Below are 16,404 nucleotides of genomic sequence, written 5' to 3'. Positions count from 1 at the left end.
TGACTTGTGTACTCTTACTTTGTCTTCAACATGTACATCTGACAGTCTTTTTCACTTTGTATCAAAGCAATATGCATCATTCGGATGATTTCTTTCCTGCATTTCCTTTGCATTATGTTGATTTTCAGTCATCATCTCTGTAGTTGAAGTGGATGATCTGCTTTTCAACTTTTTGTTCATCAGATTTCAGTTGGTTACTGAGTCCTTGCATTGGAGTATACCTGCATTGTAGAAACCCATCCTCTGTACAGGATGATCTATGCCTGAATTTTCATTCATGCAGAAGTCATCTAAAATTTTGACAGTGTACTATGAATCCTTAAGATAAGATAAGGCAATACATATTTTAATGCATTAGTCAACACTTGTACTCGCATCACTTACTTTATTTAGAAACTTGAAATAGTAATCTATGTAGATTAGATACAGTACTTCTTTGTAATGGAATAAATTTGCATGCACTTCATGGACAACAGCTATGCTAGAATTTCTTGTTGTGGTTTGTTATGGTATGAAGTGCTGATGACACAGTTCTGTACTGCTTTTTTGCTTGAGTTACCATTCCTGGCTGAAACATTTTGTGTTTATCTTAGGGATCAGTGCTACAACAGCTTTCCAAAATATTACTTCAAATGCATGTGGGTATTCACTCATCCACCTCAGTTTTCCAGAGCTTTGGAAGCCTCCTTTTCCTTCTGGCTGTATCACACTAGTGTTGAGTTTAAAGGAAGAACAGTCAATGCCATCTCCATTTCTTTTTAGTATGATAAAGCCATTCTGTAGTCTATACTATCCATCTTATCAAGGCAACTTCCAGAACAATTAAGTACCCCATTCTGGGAATTTTTTCTGTCCTTTTTGAACATGTTTATTGAATTATCACAATTTAAAGTATAAACTATGTACAAACCAATAGAAAAAGAAAATGTTACTGTGGTTTGTTTTCATTTATATTTTCATGCAGTGGACATATGTTTAACCATTCTCATTTATTCCAGCATAGCGTGCGTGGATCTCTTCTTTTTAACCATTCTCATTCATTCCAGCATAGCATGCGTGGATCTCTTCTTTATAACCATTCTCATTCATTCCAGCATAGCGTGCGTGGATCTCTTCTTTATAACCATTCTCATTCATTCCAGCATAGCGTGCGTGGATCTCTTCTTTTTAACCGTTCTCATTCATTCCAGCATAGCGTGCGTGGATCTCTTCTTTTTAACCATTCTCATTCATTCCAGAATAGCATGTGTGGATCTCTTCTTTATAACCATTCTCATTCATTCCAGCATAGAGTGCGTGGATCTCTTCTTTTTAACCATTCCCATTCATTCCAGCATAGCGTGCATGGATCTCTTCTTTTTAACCATTCTCATTCATTCCAGCATAGCGTGCGTGGATCTCTTCTTTTTAACCATTCTCATTCATTCCAGCATAGCGTGCGTGGATCTCTTCTTTTTAACCATTCTCATTCATTCCAGCATAGCGTGCGTGGATCTCTTCTTTATAACCATTCTCATTCATTCCAGCATATTGTGTGTGTATCTCTTCTTTTTAACCATTCCCATTCATTCCAGCATAGCGTGCGTGGATCTCTTCTTTATAACCATTCTCATTCATTCCAGCATATTGTGTGTGGATTTCTTCTTTTTAACCATTCTCATTCATTCCAGCATAGCATGCGTGGATCTCTTCTTTTTAACCATTCCCATTCATTCCAGCATAGCGTGCATGGATCTGTTCTTTTCAACCATTCTCATTCATTCCAGCATAGCGTGCGTGGATCTCTTCTTTTTAACCATTCTCATTCATTCCAGCATAGCGTGTGTGGATCTCGTCTTTATAACCATTCTCATTCATTCCAGCATAGCGTGCGTGGATCTCTTCTTTTTAACCATTCTCATTCATTCCAGCATAGCGTGCGTGGATCTCTTCTTTATAACCATTCTCATTCATTCCAGCATATTGTGTGTGGATCTCTTCTTTTTAACCATTCTCATTCATTCCAGCATAGCGTGCGTGGATCTCTTCTTTTTAACCATTCTCATTCATTCCAGCATAGCATGCGTGAATCTCGTCTTTTTAACCATTCTCATTCATTCCAATATAGCGTGCATGGATCTCTTCTTTTTAACCATTCTCATTCATTCCAGCATAGCGTGCGTGGATCTCTTCTTTTTAACCATTCTCATTCATTCCAGCATAGCGTGTGTGGATCTCTTCTTTATAACCATTCTCATTCATTCCAGCATAGTATGTGTGGATCTCTTCTTTTTAACCATTCTCATTCATTCCAGCATAGCGTGCGTGGATCTCTTCTTTTTAACCATTCTCATTCATTCCAGCATAACGTGCGTGGATCTCTTCTTTTTAACCATTCTCATTCATTCCTGCATAGCGTGAGTGGATCTCTTCTTTTTAACCATTCTCATTCATTCCAGCATAGCGTGCGTGGATCTCTTCTTTTTAACCATTCTCATTCATTCCAGCATAGCGTGCGTGGATCTCTTCTTTATAACCATTCTCATTCATTCCAGCATAGCGTGTGTGGATCTCTTCTTTTTAACCATTCTCATTCATTCCAGCATAGCGTGCATGGATCTCTTCTTTTTAACCATTCTCATTCATTCCAGCATAGCGTGCGTGGATCTCTTCTTTTTAACCATTCTCATTCATTCCAGCATAGCGTGCATGGATCTCTTCTTTTTAACCATTCTCATTCATTCCAGCATAGCGTGCGTGGATCTCTTCTTTATAACCATTCTCATTCATTCCAGCATAGCGTGTGTGGATCTCTTCTTTTTAACCATTCTCATTTATTCCAGCATAGCATGCGTGGATCTCTTCTTTTTAACCATTCTCATTCATTCCTGCATAGCGTGCGTGGATCTCATCTTTTTAACCATTCTCATTCATTCCAGCATAGCGTGCATGGATCTCTTCTTTTTAACCATTCTCATTCATTCCAGCATAGCGTGCGTGGATCTCTTCTTTTTACCCATTCTCATTCATTCCAAAATATCATGCGTGGATCTCCTCTTGCCTTCCCTTAGATCTCGTTTCTCCTCCTCCTGGACATTATTCTTCATTTATTGTTCCCGCAAACCTCCATTTATTTTTATGTGATTTGCTCATTCTCTTTACTAAAGATCCCACCTCCAGTTTTCTTTTTATTTCCTTTACAATTTTTAATACTGCAATTACAGTTGATTTGATTTCCATTTTCATGTAAGTGCTTTTTTGGCAACCAGTTGCATTATATTTAGTATAACCTTACTTTAACTAAAGTCTTGTATCCCAGCTCAGAAAGAATCCTTTCCTTAGTTGCAACCATTTGCTGTACCAACATTTCTAACAATTCACTGTTTAGGAAAATTTTAAAGTCTGCCAACTTCTTACATTTACAAAAAAACATGTTCCCAGTCATCTTTCCTTTCCTGTCATACCTCCTGCATTTTGCTATCTACCTGAGGAAAAATTCTTTGAAGGTTTTTTGTTTGTTTGGGGTATAAAATACTACAAACACTTCCATGCAAAAATCCTAAGCCTTCTGGACTTTGTTGCATATCTGGGAGCCATACAGATGTCCTCCCCATTGTTCACTTGTAAATTGTATTTCCTTTCTCTTTTCTCAATCATTTCTAACCCCCTTTGACTTTTGTTGTTGACATACATTATTTTTTATGCCCTACTAGTTCTCCCTTTTTTAACAGCAACCTTTGCTGTTGACTCAACTAAAAACTCCACCAGAGCTATTTTCTCACATAACACATCCATATCCCTTTCTCTTTGCCTAGATTCTGATACCAATTCCTGGTAGGGTAAACAGTGTCTTACCTGCAGTCCAAACTTCTGCTTAACCTCATCCCATTCCTTTATCTTTCTGTCCCTATTTATTTGCTTCCAGGCTTTGTTCTTTGGCAAATTTCCACTAGTAAATTCCAACCACCTTTTAATTTCTATACCCTCTACATATAGTCATCCCTATTGTAAAAGCTCTTTTCTGTAAGCATATGTTAGCTTTGTTCATATAATACTTTGTGATTCTTTATAAATATAGTATTCTGTATGATTTATAGTGTTATTCTCCTTAAGGACTTGCATCCAAACTCCTATTTTTTCCTCATTTCTCACCCCCACCTCATATCTTCATCATCTTTTCTTTCCACTTTGATTTATACCTTTCTGCTTTCTGTTATTCATATTGGCCTTAACTGCATAACTCTTAAGTATCTCTTTAAATCATGTAATCCTAAACCACTTTTATTATATGAGGGGAATCATCTTATCCCACTTAACTCATGCTCTCTTCCCCTCCCCAATAAATTCCTTTAACCCTTTATTAATTCTTATCCACAGTTTCTCCTCTGACTGAGAAAAAATACACCTGACCTGTATATACAACTAAAGGGACTCGAAAACATTTTCACTGCTTGTATCTTACTATCCCTATCAATTATCAAGGCCTACCAACTTCAATTTTTGTATTCCTTTTTTAGTCTGTTCCTACATATTCTTATCGGCCATAACAGAATCAATTTTATTTCTGGTTCCGTAGTATATAGCTGCCTTTGTTTTTTTTCTCCATGTATTTTATATCTTGGAAAGACTTTAAGCTGTTTCAAAATGTTCCATACCTCTTAAACATCCTTTCCTGAATTTATAAAATACAAAATAGTATAATCTCCAAATAAAGCTAACTTTTCTTGATTATCATACTAGTTATATGGCTGAATTGGTGAACCACATTTATTTATTTTGCTAATGGCTTTAAATATAGGCAACTAGCAAAGGGAAAGAGGGCACTCCTGCCTGCTTCCTTTTCCCACTTTGTTAGTTGCTTTAAGTTTAAAGACATTAGTACAGCTTGTAGGAGAGGAGTCCTCCCACCTTAATTCTTGCCTCCAACCCTTTGTATATCCTCCTTAGCAACCTTATTATTCTGTCAGAGAATAAAAATGCTTTCATTGTCATGTCCACAAGATTCCATCTGACGGTATAAAATGTTGACTTTGCATCTAGAGTCCCCAGCAATAGTGACACTGTGCCTGCTCCCCTCGGCTCATGAATGTTTACTGATGTCAGATGTTTGCCTCTCTTCCACAAAACACATTGATGCATATCAATTTTAACAACACCTTTGCCATTCTCATAGCTAGTATAGACCATAAGCAGTTTATAATTACAGTTCAGAATGAGTCTGTAAAAAGCTGGGAATAAATGGTATTTATCCTCTTTGGGTAACACAGCTACTGCAGCTTTCTACCAAGAGAACTTTTGAGCATTGATATCAGAGTAAACCCAAAGAGAAAGGGATAGGGGAGTCCTAAGTGAAAGCGGTGCTCTGGTACAGTTTCATATTGAATCTAGAACAGAAGCAGCTGTTTAAAAAATGGATAATTAGTAGGGCAAATAAACTATTAAACAATATCTATAGAAATCAATCAGAGGAGGTTAGAAAAGATTGGAAAGAGAGACTCGATAATCAATTCATAAGGAAACAACAGAAGGGCATGTGTATGGATGACAAATATGCAGCAAAGTCTAGAACATTCCGTACTTTTTCTTGAAAGTTTTTGCTTGGGTATTGTTATACCCCAAGCAGACTCCAAAGAATTTTTCCTCAGGAAGTTGGCAAGTGTTGGAGGTGAGATGTGGAAGAAAGAGATAACTGGGAACATATGTTTTGGCAGTGTACTGAGTTGTCAGGCTTTAAAAAATCTGCACAGAGTACTCTGCAAGAAATATTGGGTGAGCAAATGGATGTAACTAAGGACATTTATTTTTTTTTTGAGCTGGGATGCAAGATCTGAATTGCCTAAACATATTAAAGTCTTGTTAAATTCTTTTGGCTGCCAAAAAGGGAATTACTAGAAAATGGAAATCAGAGTCTACACCAGCTGTATTTGAAGTAGTGAATATTGTAACACAGATGAAATAATTGTAATTAGGAGCTTTAGAAGAGGGTAGTAAGTGGGAATTGTGGGAACAATACATGCATAATAATGTTTTGGAGGAAGAGTGACGTTTAAGGGAAGGCAGGAATTTATCAGTTTATATCATGTTGGACTGATGATAGTTGTATAAATGTAAACACATTAACATGGTTTGTTTGCTTGTATGTAAATATATGCCTATGTCTTAAGTGATTAAATCAAAGATTTTAAAAAAACTGAAATGGTAGAACTTTCCTGGAGCTGGATGATACAACCTCAGTGTAAATGTCCTTAAAATGTATGACACCTTTGTTCCTCTAGTGCTTAGGTTGGATGTTAACTCCTCACTATTCAGTGGCACTTTTCCTGACATATGCAGGTTGTTCACAGATGTACCCCTTCCCAAACAGGAAGACCCACTTCTCTACTCCTCAATAAAGGCACCCTCTGCTTCTTTTCTTCCTACAATCTCATACACCTCCTTTGTCATACATTCAAAATCACTTGAAAGTGCAGTCTTATGACAGCTTACGACTCACCATAACCCCTTCAATCTCTTCAGTTCTCAGCAACATGATCCCAGGAAACAATCGCCTTCTGCTTGATAAATCATATTCTACAAAATACTGTCAATGGCAAACTTACTGAGACTGTCTACCTTGGCATGACTAAGTTGTTCGACTGTATGCAACACCTTAATTCTTACAGAAGCTTACACAGTACAGACTTTCTTCTGCCTCACTTAAGCAGCTGCCTATGTATATGGTCTTTCAAGATCAAAACAGGAAATTTTTTTTTCAGCTCAAAGCATGTTATTCTGTGTGTCTGTCAAGGCCCTGCCCTGGGTCCATTGTTCTTTTTTTTTTAATAATTTCATCAAAACCTTCAGAAATTCACTGTTCAATCCAGGTGCAAGGTCTTACAATTTTCCCCCAACAACACCCACCAGTCTTACAACGCATCTTAAAGCCATTCACTTATGGTTTAGCACCTCAAGTCTGCAGATAAATGTCAGAAAAAAACAAAGCCATGATTTTTTTGGAACTGTATGTGGTCATTAACTTAACTTTTGGAGAGACCACATCACTCATGCAGTTTAAATACTTAGAATTCTGGCTTCATCAATTCACCCTTTCAAGTCATCTCAACTCTGTGTTCTGAAACTAAGGGTTTTAATTTGTTGCCAGAAATGATTTTATTTGCTAACCCTAGAGGGAAAATTTCCCACTGCAGCAGAAGTGCTTATGTAAGTCTTGGAATATGGACTCTTAAATATTGACTGCAGGGAGCATATAGGTACAGGAAAAAAAAATGTCTGCAGGAGTATAGCCTAGTCACCCCTCTGAGTGTACCAGTTTGTAATCCTTGTTAAGGCAAAACTATTGCACAGAGAGAGAGAGAGCGTGGCTACCAGCTCATTAATTTAAATAGTTTTATTTTCACCTGAAACACTGTCTTTATTTATTTTTTTATTTGTTATTCAGGTAAATGGCTGGTGTTTGGGTACTTTTCAGACATGACCCTGGCCAAAAGATCAAGAGTAAAATGCATTATGTGCATAGTAACATAGGGAGAAAGAAAATTTAGTAAAGCAAAAGACAGTCAACATTTTGAGGATCTTGTCATTCAACCATCATACTGCTAAAATTGCTTCCTTCCTCAAGAATAAAATAATTTATTTATCTTTTTTTGACTGGGTAGGCCCACACGGCTAGTAGGCTGTCCTCATGGGAAACTTGAGATAGTAGTTATACTGCTAGAAGAAATTTGCCAGGGCACCAGGGAACTTTCTTTAGTATTTGAAGGAGAGAAAGTGAAGTACTCTTTGGAGCTGCTAGATGGCACAAGAGGGCTGCTGCTGCAGTTTCAGGAATTTCAGTGGAGGAGATTGTAGCAAACCTGGAGAGTGGAGCAGGACAAAACTTACCGAAAGAAGGAGAAGGAGATTAAATAACCATTAAAGTACAAAAATAGAAGACTGGACCCACGTGTGCTGATAGATTTGATGAACCAGGAAGAGCAAAAGGAGGGAGAGGAAGTGCTATGTAGTGATATGACGGTGAGAGTATTATAGTGGGAAGAAACTGAGAGACTGGAAACACAAATAGCTGATGAAGGGAAAACAATGGAGGTATTCTTGGTTAGTGAAGTAGCCAGTTTTCAGGGTTTACCGCTGCAGCAGCATTTTTTGTTATAAGAAAGAATTTATGCAAATGCAGCAAAGCAAGGAAGAAAGAAATGAGACAAAGTTTGCAGTTTCTCAACAGCCACAAAGAAAACTACCAGCGGTAAAAATAAAAGTAAAAGTGATGGCAGTGTGAATAGGTATGACCTTATGGCACTAGGGTTTAATATTAAAGACATAAGAGCATTCATTCATTTAGGAGCTGAAAGTTTATGTGAAGTGACATTTGAATTTCACGTGCTGAAAAAATGTTATGACCGAGACTAAAAAAAATACAATAACGTCATGGAGAGACTATTTCAGAGCTTGGGACAACAACTAAAACATGTGTAATTTAGAACTTCAGATATGGATGAGCTTGCATTGAAACATTTTTTTCTTTAACTATAGCAAAGTACATGAAGTCATTCAATATATGTGATGAAAAAATGTATGGACTGGGGGGGTTGAGAATTGTGGGTAATAGTGGATTTTAAGAATTGGAAACTCAACATATTTAAATACAATTGTAAATGTTAAGAGAGGATTAGTTAGGTACTGGGGCCAACCCAAAGCATGTTATTTCTGTGGGGATTAAAATGATTTGGTACAAGACTCTAACCAACAAAGGTGTGGCCAATGTGGAGACATTCAGCAAAACATTAAAAGTCTTTTAGTATAAAATGTAAAGAATTTGGACTCTTCTAGTTTGAATGCCCCTTATTAGAAAAGGAAAGAAGTAGTAAAAGAGGAGACCTCAGAAGAAAGATAAACAGTAGAAAATATTACTGTAGAATGTTGAAAAATCCCTGGTGGTGTAGTGGTTAGGAATTGGTGCTCTCACCACCACGGACAGGATTTGATTCCTGGTCTGGGAATTTCAGTGGATTTTTTTTTTAGGGTGGGAGGTTGGCATAATGGTTAAGGTCTTTACCTTACAGACATAAGGTGCAGGGTTCGATTCTCACATAGGGTAATTGGCTAGGCTTAAAATGTCCTTGAAGGCAGTAAGCCTAGCACTAGCCTATGAACCTATGAAGGTGGTATGGGGAAAGGGATATTGAAAAATCTTAAACAATGACAAGGTAGTTAGAGAAGAAATAAAAATTCATAGTAAAGTTATTAATATACAGGAAGAGAACCAATTTGCAATTTTAGAAATTTTAGAGGAAAGAGAGGGAGAACTGGAGACGGGAGAAGAATAAGAAAAAGCTAATGAAAATAATTTGATGGGAGACTTCGGAGAAGGAAAAGAAAAATAAGATATGGAAGTAAAACACTTTCAAAGAAAAGGAAAATTATGATTTAGGAATTTTAGCACTAAATGTGAATAGAATTAGAAATGGTAAAAAAGGTTTGGTGATGGTGGAATGGTGTAAAAAATTGCAAATGGATGTTTTTGCTTGCCAGATACTAGATGTTACAGAGAAGAAAAAAAAGAATACAGGCTATATGGGGGGGGGGGGGCTAAATTGTTTTATCAGTGGGAAATGAGATGTTCTGAAACAGGAATTCATATAAAAAATGAAGAAATACGAATTTTAGATTTAACAGTAGTAGTACCAGGAAGAGCAGTGGTGTGTTATGAGGATGAGATTCTCATAATATTAACAGTGATTTATGTATATATTAATATGATGAAGAGAAAGCAGTTTGAGGACAAAATTATTAGTAAATATATATTGGTAGTGATGGTAGAAGATTTTACTTGTAACCCAAGGAAAGAGACGATAAAGATTAGCACAAGATATTAAAACGTTAAGACAATTAAATCTCCAAATTTTATTAAAGTATGGACGAATAGAGAATGGGCATATAAAAGGGGTTTTAAGACTGAAATTGATTCTATAGCTTACTGTAAACACATGAAAGAAATAACCGGAAGAACAGATGTCAGAATTTTCAGGTTAGAGAGCAGTATGGGCTAGAATAGGGTAGTAAAATCATAAAGGCGGGAAAAGGGATAAAGAGATGACTTCATAGTTTAAAAATGAGGAAGAAATGATGAGAGAAAATATTATACAAAGGTCCTATTCCAGTGAAAACATTTTATAAAAATCGGACACAATGGTAGGTAGCGTATAAGCACAAAATATAAAATATATTTTAAAAGTAGAAACAAGAATAAAAAATAAGATTAAATATAAAGAAATTTTAAGGATTTGTGAGAAAGATAAAAAGGAAGTGACAAAATAAGGGAAATATAAAAACAGATGTATGAAAAAATGGAGAAAAATAAAATGATGATACATAGGCAAATGTCTTTTCTGAAGGGAAATAAAAAGGAGGTTCCACTTATCGATGAAAGAAGTAAAAATGTGAGAAGGAAGGAGTGATGCAATCTTAGATGGCAATGGAGACATAAAATGTAAACAAGAAGTTGTGAAGGCGGTAAAACATTTGTATAGAAATGTATGAGAATAGGAAATGATGGGAAAGAATAATGGAAAAAGTAAGGATTGTTTTAGAAAATGGTTTAACAATAGAAGAAATAGAGAAGGTGCTAAAAGAAGGTAAGAATGAGTCAGCACCAGGATTAGAAGTTATATGTTATTTTAATAAAATGAATAAAGATGAAGAAGATGCAGAAGACAGGAAGAAATGGAAACAGATAATCCACTGTGGTGACCCCTAATGGGAACAGCCAAAAGAAAAAAAAGAATAAAGATGAAGAAGTTTTTTTTAATATTAACTGAATGAAGGATGGTATAATGGAAGAACATATATGTGGAGGAGTTATAAAATGTGTGTGTTAAAAGAATGAAAGAAAATATATAATACAATGGAAGCTTATAACACTAGGGAATACTGATTATAAAATATTATTGAAAACGGTACAAAAAGGATGGAAAAAGTATTGAATGAGTAAGTAGGAAAAGGGATTTATTGTATAAAAGGAATCTAGATGAATGAAATGTTAACAATAACTAAAGCAGTAGTAGAGATGATAGCAAAATAAAATAAAGAAGTAAAAGACACAGCATGTGACATAGTTAAAGACATGAAGCAATGTGGTATATTTTAGAGGCATATGGCATAGAAGATAACATATTAATGTAGTAAATGATATAAAATTTCATGAGTAAAAGATATAATAAATAGTTGGATGGGGAAAAATTGAGAGGAATAAAACAAAGATGCTCAATTAGTATGTGCTTATTTGTATTAGCGATGACTGCACTAGTACAGACATCCATGTGTGAAATGAAGGAGACAAGATGTGATATGAAAGAAAATGATGCATTACCAATATGTATGACGTATAGATGATTTAGCTCCAATAACAAAAACCAAGGGATGGATAAGTGAGGTTGTAATAAGGATAGAAAAGGTGTTAGAAAAAGTGAGCTACAGTTAAACAAAATTAAGTGTAAGTGATTTGGTTTGATTAAAAAAGGAGTATATTTCACAAAACAGCCATTAAGATTTTGGGAGTGACATTTGGTTTGTGACAGCTGGCGAGTATGAAAATATAACATGTCAATGGAGATGATGAAACAAGAAAATGTTAGCTTGGTTAAAAATGCTTATTTCAGAAAAAAAAATGATGAATACTTATCTATTAGGCAAAATAACATAGGGGGAATATACATTTCCCACTCCACTGGAAAAAGAGTTAGAGATTTTTAGCTTCATCTTAGGCTCAAGGTTGAACACGATGAGAAGGGAGAGAATTTATGATAAAAAAGAAGATGGTTCGAATTTTAAAAAATCCAGTGGTGCATTACCATCTATGCATTTATTTCTGGGTGATGAGAAAGGTAAAATGAAGACAAAATAAAATGATAGGTAAGATTCTGCATGAAAATATAAAAAGTATTGAAAAAAGAGGAAAAATAAAGAAAAACTGACAAGACTAAAGAAAAAGAATATGACAAAAATGAAAATATGGAAGTTAAAAGTAAGTGAGATTGATAGGAAATTAAAAGAATTGTATAGGATGATTTTTAGACTTTTTTGTGCACCGATGGAAGAAATTAGAAGAAGATGTAAAAAGGCAATAAGAGACAGAAGAAAAAAGCTTGAAAAGTTTTATGATACAGATGATTTTCTGTGGAAAAAGTTATTGAACAAGTTAGCAATAAAAGGGAATATGAGATATAAAGTAATGGAGGAAAGAAAATATGTTGAATGTGGTGTAGAGAAAACATTGTTTTTGCAATCCAAAAAGCAAAGACATTTGTGGAAATTTTAGAAATGATAACTAGATTTCAAGGGTTTAAATGTATAGATATGAATTGTATAAAGGAAATGTGATAAAGCAACGACATGATATTGATAAATGGAATAAAGTACTGTCTGTAACCATATGGGCGATATGGAAAAAAATATGTGAGATATGTTATCTAACAAGAAAATGGAAGAGGATGCATTAGCTGAAATAAATAGATGGTTGCAGAAGAAAGGGTGGGGGATGGAAGGTAAGTATAAAGGAAAAAAGAATGAAATAAATTGAACTGTTTTTTGTGTTGACAACCTGTAAATATTTTTAATATGAATGTTAAAATAGTGAGTTTGTAAATTGCTTTAAATATTTTTTGTTTAGTATGGTATAAAATGAATGTAAATGTTAATAAAGAGCCCCTGCTCTTTTTTTGACAAGTACCATGGTATTTTTTACGTCCACCTGAGCTGTCACCAACTCAAGCAGATGGGACCTTGGTTTATGTCTCAACCGAAGGAAGGCACACTCAGGAGTGCTGCACCCTTCTACTGCTACACTGCAAAGTCAGCAATTTGAAAATTAATTCAAGCACCTTGCGTATAGAATCCACAGCCTTCGTCTCTTCCAGCACAAAAAGGTGGGTGTGCTACCTGCTGAGCCACTGACACTACACCTGCAGGTTTGGTTCCCTATTAGAAGACTGAAGATGCATTCTTTCGAATGCATCTTGGTCGAACTCAAAAACCCTGAAACGGCAAAATATTGAAGTGGCTTTCAAGCGAATTCTTTTGGGGTGTGTGGGGGGCAAAGCCCCCCCAGTTAATGTAATGTTTAAAATGTTTTTTTTTTTTTTTTGTTGGAACAGCGATTTTTTTTTCTTAGGAAAAAAATTGTTGTTCTGACAGTTTGAAGTTGTAAGCTTTCGCTTACATAGGGTTGATTAATCACCGTTCACTTTTTTAAGCATTCGGTGATCTAAAATAGACGCACAACTTCTGTTCCTTAGATGCCAGTGAGTTCACGTCTCTTCCTTTAAAGTTCACAGTATTCTCTACCAAGGCCATTTATTTTTGGGACCCTAGAATATGGAATGCTTTACCGAGAATATCATGCTCCCAACCAACATTTGAAACATTTTAAATCTATTCTGTTAACCACCATTTCACAAATTCTACATGTAGTCATGTGAACAAATTAACCATAAATCCTTAACTTAATCAAGGTGAGTGATCTTTGCTCTTATGGGGAACTAGATAGCCATTCATTTACAGTGGGTACATTGTATGGGTCTATATTAAATCAGTGAACGCTTAAAAAAGTGAACGCTGATTTATTGACCCTCTTACAGCGAAAGCTGAAAATCACGAACACTCGGAACAGCAATTTTTTTCCCAGAGAAAAAAGAAAAACTTTCAGGACTTTGCCATTTCCTCCACTGTGGTGCGATATCAAAGTTGGTATATTTAAGTAGGGGGGTGTGGGGGTGAGAAACCCCCCACTTTATTTACTGTTTTGAAGGGTTTTTTTGTGGAACAGCAATTTTTTTTACCGGGAAAAAAAATCACTGTTCCAAGTGTTCGGGATTTTCAGCTTTTGTTGAAAGAGGGCTGATAAATCAGCGTTTTCTTTTTTAAGCATTCGCTGATTTAACATAGACCTCATTGTATGTATCTCCGTTTAATTTTTATTATAACTGGGCATCAATTCCTTCAGCACATCATACATATGACTTTTCTGAGCTACATAGTGTCATTTTGTTGCTCTACTTTTGTCTTTATGGATAAGGTAACCTGGCATAGCATTTTTTTTGCTGTTTCTGTGATACTTTATGTAACAAGGTCATAGACGATAACAAGTTCCTAGGTCTAGTCTACCTACCTTAAATAAATAGGAAAGCAGCAGATAGGTAGTAAATACTGAAAAAAATATCAGCATTTTAAAATAATGTATCTGCTTAATAGTTTTTGACTGTTTTTATGTCTAATTGCACAAAGATTCACCCTGTTTATACTCTCTATTAACAATATACTGTTTATCACTCACAGTGATTCATTCACATTATTTGGAGTGCACTGTGCATCAGTCGCATTACTTGGCACACACTGTGCATCAGTCGCATTACTTGGCACACACTGTGCATCAGTCGCATTACCTGGAGCACAGTGTGCATCAGTTGCATTACTTGGTGCACAATGTGCATCAGTCGCATTACTTGGTGCATACTGTGCATCAGTCACATTACTTGGCGTGCACCATGGATCTATCACATTACGTGGCATGCACCATGCATCTGTCGCATTACTTGGAGTGCACTGTGCATCAGTCACATTACTTGGTGCGCACTGTGCATCAATTGCATTACTTGGCACGTACTGTGCATCAGTCACAATACTTGGTATGTACTGTGCATCAGTTAAATTACTTGGGGCATACTATGCATCAGTTGCATTACTTGGCGTGCATTGTGGTTCAGTCTGTAAATGATTTTCTCTTTTTATAAAAAGTTTGTGACTGAAAAGTATCAACTAATAATTGTTTCTGTTGAGAAAATTGCAGACTTTTATGTTGCATGAATAAAAAAAATGATTATGCACATCATGTGTCATTTTTAGGTACCAGAAAACTTTGAGGATGTTGCTGTCACTTTTTCAGAAGAGGAGTGGAAGATGTTAAGAAAACAAGATAAAGAGCTTTACCGGGAAGTGATGGCACAGAACTATGAATCCATGGTTTCAGTAGGTAAGTGTCACTCAGTTTAAGAAGTGAGATCTCTGTTCTAAAAGTTGTAAATGTAGTATTAAAATCTTCTGCATTGTCAAGGTAAGGAAGAATCTCGCTGCTTTTTCACATTTCAAATAGTCCTGCCACAGCCATAATCCCTCTGTTTTTCTAATGAATGTGTCTTAAGTGAGCACCTCCTTTTCTTGTTTATAAATCATCCACACTCTTTTTTTAAAGCCTGAGGTTTTCTGCTTTTCCATTATTTTAGTCTGTTACTATGAGTATTCACTCATTTTTAGACAGAGACATATTTCCTTTCAGTTTTTTAATGTATGTCTTTTACTGCATGCCTGCTTTTTCTTTTTTTTTTCTTTATACAAAGCAACTATTCATTACACAGTGTGTTCTTTTCTGAGGTAGTTATTACCCTCGTTTCTTCCCCCTTGAAATAGGTACTGTGGTTCAATGATCTCTTCATGGAACATTCATTCTTTAATTTATGCTTTTACTTTACTATTTAATAATGCAGTGTGACCCGTTACATATCTTTGCACTATTTCACAGATGTCTAAAGTCTTTTGAAATCATTAATTGGTTTGCAATATAAAAAGGAGAATCTGGGAATCGATCCATGCTCTGAAAGGCATACCATATTTACAGCTTTTTAAATTTAAAATGCAAATGTATTCTGATGTGTACATCTGCACTATTTTTAGCTGTTCTTCCTAGCTGGATAAAATACTCCATGTGGGGTTCCTTTACAGGACATACAGTTACAGCTCTCCCTTTTTCATTCTAATGATGCATCCTGCTTTGGAATGCAGTATGCCAGTAGCCTCCTGTTTTGTCACCTTGCATCTATCTTCATTTAGACATTTTATTTTTTTAATTTAATAGTATGTTAAACATGCTGGATGCCTATATTTCATTCATTAAAGCTCAGCTGATGTATCTAAAAAAGCCATGTTTATATATTTTACTCTAGCCCGTCTTCTGATTATAGTCCTGGGTGAAACTTTTGTAAGATACTTGAGATGGGACTATGTGTGTGATTTCAGTGTCAAAGGTTTTTCTTCGAGTGGTGGCATTGGATTACCAAAGAAAGAAAAGTGCTGGGTGTTTGTAAAGACAGATGTAGCCTCCTGTTAACTTTGTGTGTGTTTGCTGACATAGATACCAAAATATCCTATAAAGCAGAAGGCCCTGTTCCTGCAAGTACAGGAGGAATTTTTAAGGATAGAGGTTGACCAAAGTCTAAGACAGACCCATAGCTGCGAGTTGTTGTATGAACCAGTTTGTTTCATTTTATCTGGATTATCATTTTAAAATTTTGATGATGAAATGTTGAAGCTTTGGAACATGGAAACTCATTTTTGAACAGAATTGAAGCTTCTCCCATAATACATTTCTGAGGAGAGGTC

The sequence above is a fragment of the Protopterus annectens genome, chromosome 10.part0, assembly GCF_019279795.1.
Source record: "Protopterus annectens isolate FY-2018-M chromosome 10.part0, PAN1.0, whole genome shotgun sequence".
Taxonomy (NCBI): Eukaryota; Metazoa; Chordata; order Ceratodontiformes; family Protopteridae; genus Protopterus; species Protopterus annectens.
The sequence above is the reverse complement of the archived record's forward strand: the minus strand, read 5'-3'. Positions refer to the sequence as shown.